Here is a 21,399-nt window from a genome sequence, read left to right as displayed (position 1 = left end):
ATAATGGAAGGTTCGTAAGGATTCTGAACGGATCTCCCTCAGAATTAGTAGACATCTCAGACAAGAAAGTGTTCTATGGGAAGTTGACAGCCAGATATTAGCCTCCCAATTGACAGACGTAACTGGGATTTCTGAATTGCAGAGTAAATTGTTTATTGCTGCATGGAATACACATTACTGGACTTGAATCACTCCTCTGTATCTTTTTCGGAATTGTTCAAGAAGCATTGCGGCCCTCCAATGTGCAAGTCTTTGTCTACCAAACTATCATGTCAGTATCCCTCACCGCTGGTAGACTGGTATCCATCAAACTTCATCTCGGCCAATTCTTGCATTTCCAGTTTCATTTACATATACCCTCCCAACAACATCAACCTTCTAGATGGTGTCCTGTCTTTCAGATACACCTGGAAATGCCTTTGTTCTCAGGTTTGTCTTCTGAGCAATACACCATTCATTGTTAAAAATCAAGTTCTGATGTCTCCAAACCTAAGAAAGCTGGTCTTAATTTTCATCCTTCCAGTGTGCCTGGTATTTCCTTCTGTTATCATGATTATTCCGAAGCAGTGACATAATAAATTTGCTAATGTATTCCCCAAATTGTGACATTCTCAAGAGTGGAAACTTGTCCCACTCATTCCCATAGCTCCTCCCCTAGCATTTATGCTACGCAGGTTAAAGGTTCATTACACATCTTTTATATTTCAGTGTCCCAGAAAAAAAAATTCCAGAAACAACAGGCTTCAAACTAGGAACTCTGGCTTGGCATGACTGCCACCAGGGATTCACATTGCTAAGACTTGACAGCACTTCACGCTGGCTCTGCTTCTTTAAGACTAACTTTGTCCATATCCAGTTTGAAAGCACCTGTGCTGAATGGTGATGACTTGATTGGGATGTTAGCCTTGCACTTCACTGCCTAAAATTAAAGAAAGTGTACCTTGCTTGACTGTCCACCTGAGGAGTCTTCCAAAACTTCAGGGAAAATGTAAATGAAGAAAAAGTGGATGAATTTCGATTTGAAAAAGGTTTTCCCCCAACATAATCATATTTTAATTAGAATTTTTGTGTTATTTTTATCTATTTTCCCATTGTATTTGAATTCTCAGGGAAGATTCTGACTAAATAGGAATCTTACCTATCCCTGAGTCTCTTGCTTATTATTTCTCACTTCTTGTTTAGCCCTGAGATGCTTGCTGAATTTAAGATAGGCAGACATGGTTGGTAGCAGGCCCAAGTGAATAAACTATTCACCCTAGTGGCCATGGGCTACTATGACTGTCATTCACATGTAAGCCACACGCAGTAGGATAGAGGCAAAATGATACTGGTGCTACCAAAAATAAACAGAGAATGGATTTTTGAAAGTTAAAGGTATTAATTACTTTCTCTATTGCCAGGTAACATTTGTGTATATATAATTTACATATATTTGGACATAGTAAGTACTTAACAGCTGAAGACTGAGTGACTGGATTTGAAATAAATATGTATTTTTGTTCCTTTCTTTGTCTTACTTCATTAAGACTTGTAGGATTTCATAGAAAGAGCCAGATTCGTGGTTATAAATTTGTTGTAAATTTATTTTTTCATTGAAATCAGATATTGTTCACGCTTACAACATAATGTGTTCAGTTTCCAACATGAAATTTTATTTACTTTGAGGCATTTCCCGCCTAGCAGCACAACTACTTTTAGTCTTCTTCCTGCAAGCACGGGCATCAATCTGTTTCCTACAAAGTGTTGTTTGCTGTGATAATCTCACCTCCATCAAATGTTCCTGTCTTTAACGCCTTGCTAATAAAATTGTGTAAAGAAAGTTCAAAAAATAGAAGGCCATGGACTGGGAGTGTCTAGCAACTTCATACAATAAAAAAAGACCACTTGCTCAGATAATGCAGACTTCACTGTAGCTACCTGTTTGCTACCAACTCTCCTTGGGCATATGACTTATGCACTAATCGTCACCATTTCATCCACAAGCATGAAACTGTGATTAGGCAATGTCTAGCGTCTTTTAGCATCAATCTGATTTAGCTAGAACTCCAGAGCTTCATGTGTGTCACCACTATGTTACCATAAACATGATAGGCCCAGCTCCCTCCCTGCCTCTAACTTCCTGGCTCATACCCACGTGCCTTTGGCTTCAATTGTTCCTTCTTCTTCACAACCCTTGGCTGCAGCTGGAGCCCATTGCCAAGATGCCAGGATCAGGCTATCTAGTCGTCACAATGACCAGAACCCTATGCCAAATAAATTCATTTCATTATAACATAAAGATGAACTGATTCAGTCAACTGTTCTCTTTACACATTTGAAAGATTGATGCGATAACTGCACAATTCGAGACATTGTGATCACAGTCACTGAGAAAACGGTATGTCCATCATCAGGACTAACCAGGCTGACCATCAAGCAGATTCATAACGCAGAGAAAATTCAATAATCACAGTCAGATTTCCAGAAGCATATTTTACTCTTATTTTCAATGACATTTCATTTACTCCCTGATATCTGTAAGATTGTGTATTCATTTTCTTCTGCCAAGAAAATTCAATTCTCCCCTTGCACGTGTTCAGATCCCACCCATCCTTGAAGGACCAGGAAAAGACAGCATGCTTCTGATGGTTTTCTTGTTTCAGATTCTCCACCTCAATTTCCCCTGAATATTTCTCTGTTTCCCCTGAGCTCTTGATCCTCTAGCGTGTATGTTTGAGTCATAGTACATCTGAGTCATACGTTTGAGTTCTACCTTTGCCACTGATATGTATTTGGGAATTTATCTCACCTCTTTCCCTTTTTAATGTACTTTTATCTCTTTTGATCACTACTGGGGATGTGGTTGCACTACGTGTTTGCCAAATTTTATTTTTTTTAGAAATCATTATCAAACTTCTCCCAAAGTAGTTTATTGATACCAGTTTACACTCTCCATCTCGGTGTATATGCATTCCATGTATTCCGTATCTTGATCCAGACTTGGGATCTTTAATATTTTAAATTATAAAACTTTAATAGGTATTCAGAGAAATCTCATAGCTGTTTTAGCTTGCATTCCCTCAGGATCAAATGAATATTTTGTCATTTGCAAATTCACCATTCAAATGTCTTAGATGTGAATCCAGGGCCTGGCGCAACAGCATTGTGGTTAAAGTCCTCACCTTGCACGCGCCAGGATCCCATATGCTTGACAGTTCTAATCCCGATGGCCCTGCTTCCCATCTAGCTCTCTGCTTGTGGCCTGGGAAAGCAGTCAAGGATAACCCAAAGCCTTGGGATCTTGTACCTGTGTGGGAGACCTGGAAGAGGTTCCTGGCTCCTGGCTTAGGATTGGCTCAGTTTTGGCCATTGTGGTCACTTGGGGAGTGAACCATCAGATGGAAGATCTTCCTCTCTGTGTCTCTCTTCCTCTCTGTATATCCATCTTTCCAATAAAAATGAATAAATAAATCTTTTTTAAAAAAGTGAATCCAGATATTTGGCCTATCTCTTCATTCTTTATTTACATACAGCTGCTTATATAATTTGAGTATTAGATGTTATTACTATATATTAAAAGTAAGCTACTTACAACATACATGATTTGGAAATCATGTATAATATTCTCTTCCAAAGAACAGAAGATATTTTTCTTGATGAAATCCAAATTATAAGTCATTAGTCAATGAACTGTGTTTTCTAAGAAACTTTTGCATAACTCACGCTTGCAAAGAATTTGTCCTGTATTTTCTATTAGAAGTTTTGTACTTATATATTCTAAATTTATTTATCTATATATTTTAAATTTGTGTCCCTGATGTAAAATCTCCATAGTCACCAAGTAGCATATCATTTTATAGATTGCTGGTTTAAACCTGCTAACATCATGTTAGAACTTTTCTGGCTACGTTTTAGGAGGATATTTTTCTGCAGTTTCATTTTCTTACAATGTGTTTCTCTGGATTTATTATTTGTGTATACTGACCTGAAATTATCATTTGGAATATTTCCTCTTCTCTTGAGTATTCTAAAGGAGCTTATGTTTTTGTTTCTTTGTTAGTATTGCTGTGGGATTTCTCAGTGAGTCTCTTCCTTAGTGTTTCTCTGTGGGAAGAGTTTTCTGTAAATCTTAATAGACAAAAGGAAAGTCACACTGTAAGTCGCTCTTTGGGTCAGTCTAACATACTGAGTGGCTCCTAGGCAACACGAATGTGCACCCCACAGCTCTGGGAGGTGGGAAGTCCCGGACGGAACTCCTGCAGATCCTCATCACCCGTGCCTCGTGTCTCGATCCCACGTGGTGTGGGGGGAGAGGCCTGTTCTATGGGATCTCTCCCACAGGCTGTTAACCCCACTGAGGACTCCACTTCCACCATCCAATCACCCCGCCAAGAACCCAGATTCCTAACAATACCACTTAGGGTTACAACATCAAGTTTTCTTCATAAGTTTTACTACTTATTAATTATTGTAATATTTCATTTCCTTTGGGTTTTATTTCTTTCTTTTTTTTTTAAGATTTAGTTATTTTTATTGGAAAGTCAGATGAACACAGAATGAGAGACAGAGAGGAAGATCTTTCATCCGCTGGTTCATTCCTCAAGTGGCCACAATGGCAGGAGCCGAGCCAGTATGAACCAGGGGCCTCTTCCTGATCTCCCATGCGGGTTCAGGGTCTCAAAGCTTTGATTCAACCTCAACTGATTTCCCAAAACACAAGCAGGGAGCTGGATGGGAATCAGGGCTGCCGGAATTATAACCGGCAAATGGGATCCTTGGGCCAGAACCATCAACAGAACTGGATTCAAACTCAGACCAATGTAGACGGGACAGTGCTTCCCCAGCTGTGTCATAAGCATTGTGAATAATACTGTTCTTGTCATACATTTAATTTTCATATGAAATGCCCCAAATACATCATTATTCTGTTGGTTAGTATTGGTCCTGTGACGATATTGAAATCACAAGTATCTTAATTATCGATCTAGTTACCATTCTCAGTGGATTTGACTCCTCTGTGGAGATGCGGATTTCCTGTTGGTATCATTCTCCTGTCTAGACGTTTTGCTTTACTGTTTCTTACACAACGGGGTATATCTTCTGGTGAGGAATCCTTCAACTTTTGTACATAGCATCAAACTTTTATTTTGCTTTCAGTTTAAAAGGTGTTTTATCTTTGCATAGAATTCTAGGTTATAAATTTTGTTTGTTTGCTAGCTTGGTTTTTCAATAGCTTGAAAAAAAGTTACTCCATTGCCTTTCTCCATGTACTCTTGGTGAGAAGAAATCTGTTGCCCTAAATTTGATCCTGGGATATGCAACATGTGCATTGATTTCTCCTATAATTGACTTTAATTTTTTCTGTTTGTTTTATCAAAATTTTTAAGGAACAACAAAAAAAGGAGCGTTGTTAGTTGTTTTTTTTCCCCTCCTTCTCTTAAGGTACAATTGAGGCTCCTGAATCTGTAGGATTATAACATTGATATTAATTCAATAAAAAAAAATCTTTGACTACTGCTCTGTCAGATAACCTGCCTACACACACTTCTTTGGTTCCCAATGTTACGTATTAGGCCAGAAAAAAGCTTTCACACAGTTCACTCAATCTCAGTTCACATGTTGTTTCATTGTTCTCTGTGTTTGCTAGCAATTTTATTGTCAAGACTATACAAGTTCTTCTCTTTAAAAAGTAATGTTTAAGTTGCTTTTATTCCTGTTCGTATATTTTCAACATTTACTGTCTTATCTAGGAACTGAGTCTTTTCAGCAGTTTCTATGTCTCTACCTGTAGTTTTTGAATATACAGAAAACATTTGTCTCAACATACATGTTTTGTGACAGTTTTGTATGAGCTTCAGTTGGTAGATTAGCTTAAGCCTTGTAAGCCATGTTTCGCTGTTCCTTGGCGTTCCTGGTCCTTTTGGTTAGGATGTTCGGTTATTTCTCCCTGGTGAGCATGCTATAATTTTGTGTACCTACTTATAGCCCCCAGCTATTTTTCTGGGATGGAGTTAATTACTTGAAAATAGTTCAATCCTTTTAGACCTTTTTGAGAATGTATCATCAGGGAACAGAACAGGATCCACTTTAAGGTAACTACTCCTTACTACCAAGACTCTCTGAGTACTCACTTCTGTGTCCAGTGAATCCCAAGATGTCCAAGACTGGCTGATAGGCCTAGAAACTGCTCCCAAATCTGTGATGATGGACACGAGACCCTATGAAATGCTTAGACCAGGAGGTCCACAGTTCAATATCTTCATGATTCTTGAATGGATTCTTACGCAAACTTCTTGAGAGGAACTGTTATGGAAATTTTGGTAAAATAGAAGATTCCTACCATTACATTTTCTCAGCCCTAATATTGCTTTTTTTTCTTCACACCATGGATCTCCAAGTACAATTATTTAGTCCATTCCCATGCCCTTCACTGCTTGGCTTAATCACATTCCAAGAACCAAGAATGGAGTCCAACATCAGCCATTTCATTAAATATTAATATTTAGACTTTTTAAGATTTATTTATTTTTTATTCAAAAAGCAAGATATACAGAAAGGAGGAGAGACAGAGAGAAACACCTTCCTTCTGTTCACCCATTCACTCCCCAAGTGGCGGCGACGGCCAGAGCTGAGCAGAATCGCAGTCAAGTACCAAGACTCTTTTCTGGGTTTCTCCCCTGGCTGCAGAGTCCCAAGGCTTTGGGCCATCCTCAACTGCTTTCCTAGGCCATAAGCACGGAGCTAGATGGGAAGTAGGACCACTGGGATTAGAACCGGCATCCATATGGGATCCCAGCATGTTCTAGGTGAGGACTTTATCCACTAGGCTTCTGTGTCAGGCCCTATTTAGACATTTTTAAAAAATATGATTGCTGTATGTATCTATAAGAGTTTAGATCAGTACAGTGATTTATACAGAAAAGGAAACTTTACACAATGAAAGAGATCAAAGTAATGAGACAACTTTGAGAAATCATGAACATGTGTTGTTTGCCTCTAACCTATTCTAAATGTAATAGAAGAGAAAAAAGGAAATATATAAGAGAGAAATTTCTGTAATCAGCTCGACATACTTCCTTCACATCTCATTAGTCAACCAATAGTAACTATGTACAAAGTAGTCCATGACAATTAGGTGCAAATGACCAAGCACAGCTTGCACCTAACAATATCTGCTTTCTCCTTTCTCTGCCAGCCCTTCTGGAATGTTCAGACAGGAATGTGTGTGAAGCGTGCCCCCCACACCCCTCTGCAGTAATGTCATTTTCAGAAGCAGCCAAAGGCAGCAAGAGCCAGGACTCCCCAGGCCTGAGGTCCACGGTGAGCGCTCCCCTCACCTCTTCCAAGCAGGTGGGTGTCCGAGGTGATTAAGAAGAGAATTACATTACAGAAAAACAGGGGCAACGTGGGTAATGCAGTTATGTAGGCTGTCACAAATTATTTTATTAGGATGAATATACTTAAAACTTTAAATTACCTTATTTTAGTTACCAAAGGAGCATAATATCTCAATAGTTTTAAATATTTGTTAGTGTAAGACAGGACTGCGGAGTTAAGCACAGGACCTCCAGCTTGCTTTTCTAGTCTTCATTTGTGCTAACATTTCCAACTCCAATTCACAAAGTTTTCCTTTCCGATTTCCTGCCACCACATGGATACACATTGTCAACTAAAAGTACGGATTCAACAAAACCAACAAGCTGGCAATTGAATTTCTAAAGTGAAACATTTCTTCTGTTTTGCATAAAACATAAAATTAAAACATAGGACTCTTCTTGTCATCATGCCCCCATTCAAGAATGTTTTCAATCCCGTCTACCTACAATGAATCCATAAATGTTACAAAATATTTTCAACAAGATTATTCTAGGGCTGTCACTGTGTCAGAGTAGGGGAAGACGCCATTTGCAATGCCAGCATCCCTTGCAGGTGCAGGGTCCCAAGACTTTGGGCCATCCTCCACTATTTCCCAGGCAATAAGCAGGGAGCTGGATGGAAAGTGGAGCAGCAGGGACACAGCGGATCCCCCCCATATGAGATCTTGGTACTTTGCAAGGGGAGGTTTAGCCAACCATCGTCATGCCAAGCCCTATGTTACTCTTTTAATTCTAGAGATCATTTAATAAATTTTGATGTTTTATGGTGCACAAACTGAGTTTGAGGAAATTAGTTGATTTCATCACAACCAAGCATAGTGATTTGTTAAAAGTGTCTCTATCAGTTAATGAGCACTAAATGTAGATAATGCTCATAGCTCCACTTTAATATCAAAATATTATCTTGTAGTTGACTATTGTGAGGAAAATGATACCATGGAAGTTTATAAGATACTGTAAAGCCATTTTTTTTCATTTATGAAATGTTGGCTGATAAATATTTACCACCGCACTAACAGGCAAAGCAAGATTTAGAAGAGTAGAATAAAATACCTAAGAAGAATTTTAAAAACTTGTAATACTAAAAGTATCCTCTCACCTAATTTGTGATAGTTTTTATAATTCATCAATTCTTTCGTATATACTCTTCTCCAGTTTGATGAATTCAATTGATCTGAATACAATTGAGTTGGATACTGTTTAGTCAGGAGTTTGGTGGTTAAGAAAAAGATAAAAAGACCAATGCAGGTTAGAAAGGACCTGGTTAGAAAGATATACACTCACTTCCAGACTAATTAATAATGGAGAACAAGTTTTAACAAATAGGATGAATGGAACAGATAATGATTTTGGAATCCAGAATTAAGGTCATGCCCACAGGAAGTTTGGTTATAACATTGCCCCCAGGATTGTTGTCTGAACGGCTGTAGTACATTGTGTCCATCTGATGAGCCACAGAAAATAGTTGCTGCATAATTTATACTTTTGTGCACTGGTAATGCATTATTTAAGCTCTGGTAGAAGCAGTGGATTGAATGAAACCGAAGAGGCAGGCTGTACATTCAGACGAATAACACAGATTCTTACCAAAACTGTGTTTTCTCCTGCATGTCCAACTCTCAGCAACCAAGTTGAACTCCCCACCCTCCTTGTGCCTTCAACCATGTCCAATCCAGTTGGCATTTGGCACTTTGGTCATTTGGGGCACTGATGATTGGCAGGAAGGCAAACTGTCTATTGTAACTCTTTCTCATATAAGTTTTCCTTCACCCTCTGGAATATCTTTGCAAGCATCAGTTTCCAAGGACATAGAGTACCTGACTGAAGAAGATAGCTCCCTGTATTGTGTGATTAGACCAACAGCATTCACAGGCTCATACAAAGGGGATCTACTGTTGCTACCATACCCCTCCTTTCTCAGATGCCAGGCCCTAATACGTTGCAAACCTTTAACTGCTAAGTTAAATTAGAACCATTTTAGGACAATAATTCAAATATTGGGTTCCTCCACCATGATATGGCACAGGCTTAGAAATAACGATTGGTGTATAATGGAATTACACACAATTATACTTGGAATTCCAAAGTTCAGAAGACTATAAGTGAAGACAGGACTGGCCCTTCTCACTGTGGCTCCTGGTACTCCACTAGCAGAAATTGAGCTTCCTGTTAAGATTAAGAATCATGGTAAGGGCACTACCAGTCCTGCAGTGTTGGTTTCCACCTGCTCACTTTGGTCTCCAGCACCAGTGGCAATCAGGCAAAAATAGTATTATGTCAGTTTAAGTAATCGACCCCAATAATATGCATAAGCTCATCACATGTAAAATGGGATCAGGAAGTTAAGTTTTTCTCATTGGTGCTTCTGTACCTGGCAGTGACAGGGCCCAGTCTGCTGTGGCAGAGTGCCCAATAAGGGAAAGTGCTGATGGTGATTACAGTTTGAGTCACGCTAACTTGCAAGAACCTTGGGAAAGTCCCAGTGCGTCAGGCTGAGTGAGCTACGCGGCTGACGGTGGCTAGCAATCACCTGTAGGGCTCTGCAGTTTGGATCACTTACCCTCATAAGAGTTCCATTTTTATAAATACTTTCCAACTGCTACCTTAAAGATGAGTGACAGAATGCAATTCCCGGGTACAGGGTCAGAGCTGAATACGCAAGAGGAAGCACATGCTAATATCGTTCTCTGTCCCATTTCTTTTGTTTTCATACATTATATGGTTCCCTGAAGCTGAGAATGGTCCCTCTCGAACTTCCTGTTCAACATCTGCTTTTCTGTACTTTTGCTCATGCCTTCTTGTCCCACACTGGGCTACCCAGAAGTGCACAAGCTAATAGCCTCACAGGGTCCTCAGCCACAGGACATGGAAGCTGATCGATAAATATTATACCTCTCCATGATTAGAGGGATGATGCGAAGCAAATTTTGTGTGGCTCTAACTCGAAATAAAGTTCAGTTCTGATTCTGGGCATCAGATCGTTAGCACTCTTTGCTTTTCACTTTCTTGCGTCACTTTCAGCAAGCCCTCACTCTCCTAATGTCTGAAGCAATTCTCCAGAGAAACAAAATGAACCTACAGCCATCCATTTCTCGGTCTCCCTGCTGAGGGGAACCTGAGCTAGGAGAGCTGGGAGTCACACCATCATCTACTTGTTGCTCGAAGCCTGATCTCCCTCCCGCCCCTTGCACGGAGTGTTCGCCCTTCACAGCCTCTCTCGCCTGATGCCCTGTGCTCCGGTCATGAGGGGATGCTCCTCTGCACAGGTGACGGATTCTTACCACAAGTCTAAATGATTGCAGCTGATGCCAATCACTGCACGCAGGCCCCAGTGCATATTATTGACAATAGCTATTGTTATTATCAACATCACTATTTTGTCATCACCTCGATTTTTTCATGAACATAGCTGCTGTTGGCACTCTTCAGTTTCAAAGCTTTGATTTTCTGCTGTTATTTTGATTCAGCATATTTTTCTCTTTTTTCAAAGATCCTGTAAGAAAAGTTTGTGATTACCAGTACCTAATTCCTAAAATGCCTATTCCTTGAGATGTTGAAAATGAGCAGGTACAAATTATTCAGAATCTAATATGTAGTATATTCTCAACAATGTACCCCTTTTAATGTTCTCATTTTTAGCATTGTTGTTAACAATAACATGATTAGCGTTACTGCCATCATTACCTATGAGATCTCAAATTCTAATCATCAGGGTTTTTACATCTCTTCAAATATCATAACCCAATTAACTTAAGGAGCTTTAATTGTATTCATTTTTGGTTGCTCAATAATTCATTTTCCACCATATACAACAAACTGAACCAAACAGACATAGATAAACAGAAGCTGGCACTTGCAATTTGTGTATTATGAGTCCCCAGCCAGAAGCGTTTTCTAGTGTTGATTGGATCTATAATTGGGAGCCATCTATAAGGTACTACAGGGTGCAAAGGAACATTATTGATTGGGTTCTTGGTACCGTGTGCTGTGCAATGACTGCAGCGACCTCTGACTTTGTTGTATTGATTGCAATACACAGGTGAAGTATTAAGGCATGCACAGTCTATCTTACTCACAAGGGCGTATATTTTGCCCATGACAGAAAGAGTAGCTCCCCGAAATCAAATTAATAGATCCTATTTATTGCCCATTTTATTCTTATTAAAGGGACTTTATCAAAGTTTCAGAAAGAGGACAGCATGCACAATGTAACCTCCAATGCAAGGCAGGGTTGCGGAAGGTGACTTCAGATCCCAAGTCAATCAGATGTCACTGCCTGCTATGCGTCGCTGTTAGTGGCTGTTCTCACTGTCTTTCTGAACAGCCTATTTTGGTCCCAAAGCCATCAGCAAACTTGAAATAACTGAACCATGCAACAAGCGCTTATAAAAAGTAACAAAGAAATGCTTGCAGAGACAGGTGCCCTCCTCGTGACTGTACCATGTATGAGACTCCCGACTCCAAGGGGGAATTTCACAGGTGCCTTGGTACCTGAGGCCCAACTCACTTTCTCTTCCTGCTTTCCCTTTGATCCTTTGTGGTGACTCACCCTGTAATGTGAGTTGAATAAACTCACAAAGGGTTTACTTTTACTGTTTATTTTTGGCTTGGTTATGGTAGATCCTTTTCACTTGAATGCACTCATGAATAAAAGGCCAATTTAAAAGTGCATTTTGGAAGAAAACACAGCTACTGTGAAAAATAGTCAAATGTTGGAATTTCAGTCTCATGTTCATTTCCTGCTCTGGAACTCTGGTTGTGTGACATGGAGCCCGCTCCCTAACATCTCGGACCTTACCTCTGGCCAAGGTGAAAGGTCATGAATGAGCATTGAGAAGGTTATCAGAAGAACACTCTTTAAAGCGTGGTGTTGCAAATGTTCAGTGCCATCGTAGATGGATACAGATTCCCTTCATTCACGCCCCGCCCTCTCTTAGAGGCAAGATGGGAACATGCACTAGAAAAAGTAGCAGACTCAGAAAACGTGAGGCTCCAAGCTCCTGGCATATTTTTAGAAGGTTCTGTTAGCAGGATGTAACAGATGTAAATATCCGATGCATATGGAAATCTGAAGCATAATAGCCACTGTCTTGTTCTCTAGAGCTTCGGAGCACCTCCCCATCTTTCTTATGCCTTCATGTTTTTCGAAACAATGAACCATGGGGCCATCAGAAATGGTGCAAAATAAGTAAATAAATCAAATAAAATAAACCCTCAGGGTCTGGCTCCCGAACCCAGAGCATGATCTGAATAAATACTCAGTGAACTTTGAGCTAAATATGTGATCTTTTTAAAATATGGGAAATTGATTTGGAAAATGGAATTAATAATAGCGACAACACCAACAACGGAAGGCACGAGTGGTAAGCTGGAACAGGCATTCGACCTGAAACTGCACAATACCTGCTATTATTTTAGGTTAATCATCTCCAAAGAAAATGCTGTTCACCTGTTGATGCATGTGTTCATAAATTCATTAATGTGTTTAAATTTTTGCTCAGGAAGTATTTCTGGAGAGATGGCTGTGTGCCAGGAATTGTGGACACCTCGGAGAATTGTAAGACATAGTTATTACCCAGAAGAAGTGCATATGCAGTAAAATACAAAGTGGACTGGCCAGCAACGGTGAGACAGAGCAGAACATCCACCTGCAAGAGGGAGGTGAGTTAGGACTTGAACCTTACCCTTGCTGCTGTCCATTTGCCATACTGAGGACATTTTAAGAACTATTTAAGGAAATTTCACTTATCAGCCCTCTCCTGGTGAAAATATGTCCCATTTATATTTTGTTATAGCTTTCGATGAACTGAGATTCTGATAAATTAGTCCATTAATTCTATGCTCCTTCTATTATGGCTTTGATTTCCTAGGTTTTCCCTGCTTCTGCAAAATCATTACTCCAAGAAAGCTATTATACCTGCTCGGGAACATTTCTTCATCCACTTTTACTTCAAGGAGGTGCCAGATCAGCAATTGTAGGGGCATGGCTATTTTCTATAAGCTTTGCTGTAGAAGATATTAGAAAGAGGGAGAAAATCATTTGCAAGAGACTTCTAATAAAATTGACAATGAATAATGAAATGCTTTTAGAAGTTAAAGCAGTTAAAAGGAAGCCTTGACCGTTTGGAGTCATGCATACGTTTGTTACTTTTGTTGGTCCTGGAACACAGCAACTGGGACTTAAGGTCAGTCCGGACTTAACTTCACCAAAATGAGTCATGTGGACTAAGCAAGCCAAAACAATTCTTAATCTCAGTCTCTTTTGTAAAAAAAAAAAAAAAAAAAAAAAAAAAAGCAAACCCAGACTTGATGCAGACAAAATGTTGTGTCTATCGAACTGAGTAATCAAAGATATGTGCTACAAAGTATCTAGTAATGATGATGATGAATAATGATTTTTAAATGTCGTTCTGCTCATTCACTCTTTTTGTTATGTTTACTTACCAGTTGAGAGTCAGTGAGAGGAATGGAGAGATAGATCTTCCATCTGCTGATTCACTGTCCACAGTTGATCCAGGGCAGCTCCTAGGAGGCCTCCATCACCATGATGACCCTCCCTTGGCAGGCGTGATAACACAGATGCTAAACAACGCACGGTTGGGTTTGTGCCTGACAGGTGCAACGTCTGAGCTGGCTAAATGTTGCAGAGAAGCTTGCAGAGCTACAACAGGCCTCAGGCAAGAGATAAGAAGCTGGTGTGGGCTCTCTTTGGAGAGCTGGTGCTGGAAGCTGAAGGGATTCAGGAACAGCTGCAGAGAGCCAAGTGGGGACTCTGCTGTTCTCCAATGGTAGCCTGGTTCCAAAGTGTAAGGTTCAGGTGCTCTCCACAAGTAGTGCCTCCAGAGTTTCAGCGACTCCTAAGTCTCTTGGGGTGAAAGAAAGACACAGAACGACTTCAGCCGACACTCCTGGACATGATGTGTCTGTTTGCGACCCAATTGTTATCAGTTCTCACTGTTTAAGCACCACAGATTTATAACCTCACAGTTTTTGCGGGATGGGAATCTGAGAGTGATGTTGCTGGGTCCTCTGCTTCAGGTTCTCTTAAAAGGCTGCAATCAATGATTCTAGGCTGACTTAATTCAGGGGAATTTGAATTGTTTTTCTTAAAATGTATAAGACAGAAAAACACAGAGAGAGACCTTCAACCCACTAATACTTCACATAAATGAATCCCATCAGTCTTCATAAGCATCCTATAAACAGATCCCAAGTGTCATTTTCTTTTTAAAGACAGAAGAACCATGGCATGGAAGGTGAATCGAGCTGCACAAGGTTAGGAAATGAGTTGGAGGTGGAACAGGGAATATCAGAAAGACTGGCTCTGGGTGAACAACAGGCAAGACACATTTTAAGTAGAGGAGAATGTTCACCAACGCTTCACCAACATGGCTGTTGGATGTATTTGCCAACTAGTAGCAAGTGCAGGTGGCTATAATAAAGATAACACCACAAGAAAAGAATTCACTGGTAGCAGGAGCCATATCACAAAGAACTTTGTTTTCCAGGTATAACTCTTAATGTTTTACCCAAGATTACAAAAGCTGCGATAGGGCTCAAGCAAGGAGGGGTAGAATTTGACTGTGCTTTTAAATACAGGGCTTATGGAATGGCTGGGAGGGAGAGAGATTAAAGGAGAGGAAAACTGTTTGGGACTTTTTCACAGTAGTGCTGACAACGCGATGGCAGATTGAATCACACACGGAGCAGAGCAGGGCGAAGGATGTGACAGATACCAGCACAACCTGATGTCTGCCTGTGCTTAAGAAGGAGGGGAACACGGCTAGCATTGATTCTGTCTTTTTGACTTAATCAACTTATTATTGGTTGGGTGGTACACCAAAGGGATTCTGCTGGCTTTGGGGAAACATGCTGTGTTCAGATCTAGTTCTGAAGTCCCTGTCAGATATCTTGGCACATTTTCTTTTGGAAAATAAGAGCAGCTTGCAATGGCTTCCGGCTCAGCCCAACTGACTCAACCTGGTCTCCAACTCCAATACCCATGGCCAGTGGAGGTTTGGCCATTTAGCTTCTCTGAGGCCCGGAATGATGGCAACCTAACGGGACTGCTAGGTGTGTATTGTTACTGACACCTGCCTTACTCAGCACACAGGGAAAATTACTCCCGAGAGTAAAAGCTCTGTTCCTAAACAGCTTATATTCTAGTAAGACAACACTTATAAAGAAAAATTGATGGTGACATTTAAGTCCACTAATCAGCCATGGAATGTCAGCCAAAGCAAGGAGTTAGAGAAACAGGATGGCTTGTGAACAAAAAGGCTCTACTTCTGAATTCCCCAACTCCGGAATGTGCGAACTTCAAAAACAGAGAGCAGCCCCACTAACATCTACATCCTCAAACTCAACAGCAGTGTCTGCGGCCCAACCAGGCTCACTGAGGGTATGCTGACTGACACAGTGAGTGTTTCAGCACTTTCCATCAGTGAAAACTGCTGACGCTGCCAAGAACTCTGTGCTGGTGGCAGATACAGTCCGGAGGATCTTATCACCAAGCTGGGTCTCTGCTCACTCAAAATTTCCATGACCTATTTAGCTTCCTAAGTCAAATGGGGAAACCGTCTGTAAATTGTGATGCCATGTGCTATACAACAGGAAGGCTCCTCTCTAACATTAACAAAATCACCTGAAAAATCACCAAATTGGCACAATTTGTAGAATAACGCTTTGAAATGGAATAATTTATTTGTACATTTCCTGATGTGTGATTCTGACATCCCATGGTTTTCAATCTCTCATCATTTCCTGGTGCAAAGCACTTGCTAGTCCACCACATCCTGTCAGAAATCTGCATTATTTTGTACTCTCTAAAAGTGCAATGGTGATATCCAAGAATGCCACTCCTGTATATCCAGAAATAGCTAGATTTGTGGTTACATTTTGCCTATTTATTTGAAAGTCAGAGTAAGAACAAGAATGAGAAAGGGGGCAGGAGCTTTTCATCTGCTGCTTCACCCTTCAGATGCCTGCAGGGGCCAGGGTCGGGTCAGGATGGAGCCGGGAGCCTTGAACGCCAGGCAGCTTCCTCACGTGGGTGACAGGAACCAAAGCACTTGAGCAAACACGTCTACTCAGCAGCATGGGCATTAATAGGAGGCCGGACCAGAAGCCAAGCTGGAAGTTGAATGTAGATACTCCAAGCTGGGATACAGGAAACCCACAAATTGGCCAACCTCTGGAGAAAGATGTGAAAAGTGGTTCTCCAGCTCATCCTTCCAATACACTTAGGACATAGGTGCTATAATCTGTATCATGTTAACGAGGACATAGAGGCACAGAGGACGTTAAAGCACGCATGAGAGACAGATTGTGAGAACAAAGCTCAAACAGCTTCTCTCAAGCCACCTCTGGGTTGGAGCTCGCTGTTCGTAACCTCATTTGACATTTCCTGCTGCATGTGACACAATTTCAACTGACATTTTTTTTTTAATTACTGAAGGCATTAGAAAAATGCTGAAGAAAAATAGATCTGCATTGATTGCACAATTACTAAATATCCTGTCCTTTACTTAAGAAATTAGATTTATTTCTCACATTGGTCCCAGGAAGGAAATGACATTGTAGTATTTTATTCTGCAGTTTGAAGATGAGGAAATAGAAACTCAACAATTTTCAATGACTTGGTCAAGTTGCTAAGCCACTAAGTGTGTTTCTGAGATATGGCTTGAGCTCTCTGTGTGACTCCTGGCACATTTCCTTTGGTTCAAACAGAAAGAACACAGCTGCTTCCTGAGATAGTCTCAATTGTGTTGCTGGACCAAGTCAGCTCCTCGTAGGCTGCCTCCCCAGAAAGCACGGCGTTAGCCTTTGTATAGCTGCATTTACCCTGCTACTCTTCTGCACATCACCAACAATCCATTTTAGAAAGTGGCTTGTTTGTTGTTGAGTTGTTGAGGATGCCATTCCTGAAGTCATGATTCCTCTCAAGGCAGCATAGGAGAAAAAGTAGCCATGATGAATTGGCAATAAAAGGAAATCCACACCTCTCTTAATCAGCTCCATCCTTGGCAGACATGTAATGACGTCCAGGCTCCTACGGTTGATTTTGCTTTTACCACTGATATGTCAGTATATCATTCTAGAACAGTAACAACCATTTGCTCAGCTTTGGGGAACTAACCATTTGAGATATGAACCCAGAGTTCAGGCTATTTTTCTATCCCCCCTTTTTTCTATGAAACAGTTTTCTCATTAATGTAATACTTTCACACTTCATGTAGTTTATGTAGTCTGTGTAATTCTACGAACTACCTCACTATTCTTTTGGAATAATGCTTGATTAAATAAGTACATTAATATAATATTTCCCATAAAGCAAGCTGCCTCCTAGGAAGTCTCCCAGAGACATTATCCAAAGGATCGGCATAGTAGTGATAAACACAATCAATGATAGACCATGTTCTCTGTGTTTACTGTGCCTCAGTTATTCTAGTGTGTTTAATAAATTTGGAGGCAGACACCAACATCCCTCTTACAAATGTTGAGGTAGAATGCCTCCAAGATTGGAACATCTGCAAGGTTACCAACGGGTACCTGTGGAGGTGCCATTGCACACAAGTCTGTCATCCCCAAATCCTGCAATTTTCTCCCCTAGGTAAACTAGGTCTGCAGGTGGAATTTGCCTCACTTTGAAAGCAGTAAGCAGCTGCACAAGACAAGGAGGAGGAAAGAAAAGCAGGGAGTCATGGGCTACAGGGCCCTGTCCTCGATCCTGCAGCTTGCAAGCCCCTGAGTTGGATGGCATGACCTGCTAACATGCACTGTGCTCACTACTCTAAAAATGGATTAATTGAAAAAGTAAGGAATTCATGAGCTTTGAGCAAGTCTGTGTCCTGGCTGTGATGTGGAAGGTTCCCCAGGGAGCAGCCCAGAGCCCTGCCTTGACAGTGAGGCCAGCACACTTTTAACTGGATTGGCTCCACAGAAGGAGGAATAAGGCATGACGAAAGTGGCATCAAAAGCCATTACCATCAGCTTCCAGGAGAGAAGAGAAACCTGGTGACAGCTGTAATGTTGCTCAAGTTGCTCTATCAGGTCAGGCAAGCCAGGTGGGGCCATTCACCTGCCTTTTCTAACTTGTACTTGAATTTCAAAATCAAGCATGCCTCCTGCAAAGAAGTGAGAATATTCAGAGAAACAAAAATACATCACAATTCACATTATCTTACCTTCTCAAATGAAAATTTTTATCACATCGTATCCCTCATGTCATTTCCAATGCAAATAAAACTATAAGATAATACAAAGAGCAGAGTTCTTCGGAATCTAAGAGCATCTATTTTTCTTTTTAAAAAATTTTTATTTGTGCTTTGAAAGGTGTGTGTGCAGAAAGAAGGAGAGACAGAGAGAAAGGTCTTCCATTTTGTTCACCCCGCAAATGGCCACAATGGCCGGAGCTGATCTGATCTGAGGCCAGCAGCCAGGAGTCAAGAGCTTGTTCCAAGTCTCTCACATGGCTGTAGGGGCCCAAGGACTTGAGTCATCCTCCACTGCTTTCTCAAGCCACAAGCAGGAAGCTGGATCGGAAGTGGAGCAGCTGGGATGTGACCTAGTGGCCACAGGGGATGCCATTGCTAACTAGTGCAGGAGTCTCACCCGACGGCCTGAATGGTGAGGCCATATCTGCCACTTTGGTATAGGCTGGGTAACTCCATAGCATGCAGCGCTCCTGGTGTCCATTCGTGAAGATTTTCAGTTGTTGTCTCCCACTAAGCACGCATTGTACTCGTGAGCAGCCGCCTGGCTGCTGTGTGCATCCGAGCCCGAGGCTCTGACATCCTGGCACTGTGAATGCTGGGTACTCACCATCGCTACAGTAGCAAATGACTTTAGCAGTGTTAGTTCAAATGAATGTGCATCAATTATCCCAAAAGCACACGGGCCACGTTTCTGCCATGGGACTCACAGAGTTAAATCAAGCATGTTGCAGTCCTTTCTGAGATTAAAAAAGAGTGACATCTGCTTGACTGTCCTTCACCATCAAGTCCCTTTGCTAATTACAACCTGTGTCAGATTGGATACAGTGGGGCAACCGGGACAGTTTCCATTTCCAGGTGCTCAGCCTTCATTGACTACAACCAGAAGGAGCCTTTAAATCCACCATTCTCCCTACGGACAACAGTGCCACATGTTTTCACTGAGGGCTTTTTTTGACTTAACCAGCCCCTGTTGTTGTGCATTTAGGTTCTGCCAAGACTTTGGCATCATAGGCAATACCTTCAGAAAGTGTTAATACAACTAAACCTTTGCTCAACCGTGATGGCTCCCTTAAAGGGAGGGTTACTAGAAGAAAGCCTGTGCCTATCTGCATATAACTGTACAGAGCATCAGAGAGCAAAGGCACTTCGGTGAATGAAACAAATAAACTGCTGAGAATTTGAGGATTTTCGTTTAAGGAAATGGTGGGGGAAAGGAGAGGACTGTTTCAGCTCTGTTAGGTTCTGAGTCATTACAAGGTTAGTTCGGATCACAGCACTTTGAGCTGTACTATCAGATTCACGTTTGAATGAACTTTGCCATTCACTGAGCAACCACCATTGGCAGTTGACCTTAGCATGCAGCAGGGTCACCCTGGGGTTTCCATCGCCTATAGCAGAGGTCAGAAAATAGGAGCGAGAGCCCCATGCCTACTTTCACAAATAAAGTTTTACTGGGGGAGAAAGTCTGGCTAAAGAGTGGTTCATTGCATTTGAGCAAAATTTCAGCTATTAAAGGATGCTGATTTGGGAACTGCCTTTCTTCAATTCACCTTTCTTAAAGAATCAGTTCTTCGTCCCTCCCTCTCCTTCCCTACTTCCCTCTCTTTCTTTCCTTCCTCCTCCCCCCCTCCTCCTCCCTTCCCTTTCACTTTTCTCTTTCTTTTATCAATCTTTTAAAAGAATGTATTTTCACATATAGAAGGCAATAAACTAAGTTATAATGTAGAATGAATTTATATTTTTCTTACACTCAGAAATCCAAGACTCAAGATCCAATGTGATCTTGTACAAGGAACTATGGAATTGGAGATGCCATCTGATCCTTACAGAACAGTGGGATAAGAGTCAATTGCTTTCTAAGAGATAAGCAACTTCCAAATTACTTTATTATCTGAGTTCTCACGCAAAGCTCCATGAATTAGTCTTAAGTATAACATTTCGGCAGCAGGCACTTAGCGTAGCCAACAAGATACCAGTTACACTGCCAGTATCCCATAATGGAAAGTCTGAGGCCAATAGCCAGGGCTGCCTCTTGGCTTGAGATTCCTGCTAATGTGCAGATCCTGGCAGATCCTACCAAATCTTCTGCCATCTGTATGGGATACCTGGATTTTGTCCCTTGCTCCCAGTTTTAGGTCACACATTTTGGCCTTATGGGAGTGCACAAGCAGATGGGATATCTTTGTCTCTGGGTTTCTCTCTCTATATATATATCCTCTCTCCTCCTTCTCTCTGGCTTTCTCTCTCTCTATGTATTGCAAATACTTTTATTTAAACACCATTTTGCATAGCAAGAAACCAAGATGCAGAAAGATTAGGTAACCTCTTGAAAATTACACAGTAAAGAAGTATTAGAGACGGAAGTTAAACAAGTCATAGATAAATGAACATCTACAGTCTCTGGTCTTTTTTTATGGATTGAAATTTTGTCTTCCAAAGTTCTTTCTGTGATTCTAGAGCTCAGGACCTCACAGTGCAGCTTTGGAAATGGGGCCATTGGAGATGTAATTCAGAAAGAGGAAGTCACATGGGGTAGTGTGGACACCAAAACCAGGAAATGGAAACAAAGGCGTGGAGAATGCTGTGCGAAGGCAGAGGATGGGACTCAGCTGGTGCTTCCGGAAGCTCACAGGTGCTGGGGGTTGTCCAGGAAGTCACAGGGAACAGGCCCTCTCTACAGGCTCCGGTGAGACCATGCCCTGACTGTGTCTTCACTTCCGAATTTGAACATTCAGAATTATGAAAACTTCCAGTTTTCAAAATCTGTTGTGGTGACAAGCGTAATAAACTAGTTCAGGCCCAGTCTCCCTCCAGAAGACACCTGGTTA

This window comes from Ochotona curzoniae, unplaced genomic scaffold (genome assembly GCF_017591425.1).
Source record: "Ochotona curzoniae isolate NIBS_2020 unplaced genomic scaffold, NIBS_Ocur_1.0 scaffold_4505, whole genome shotgun sequence".
Classification (NCBI taxonomy): domain Eukaryota; kingdom Metazoa; phylum Chordata; class Mammalia; order Lagomorpha; family Ochotonidae; genus Ochotona; species Ochotona curzoniae.
The sequence above is the reverse complement of the archived record's forward strand: the minus strand, read 5'-3'. Positions refer to the sequence as shown.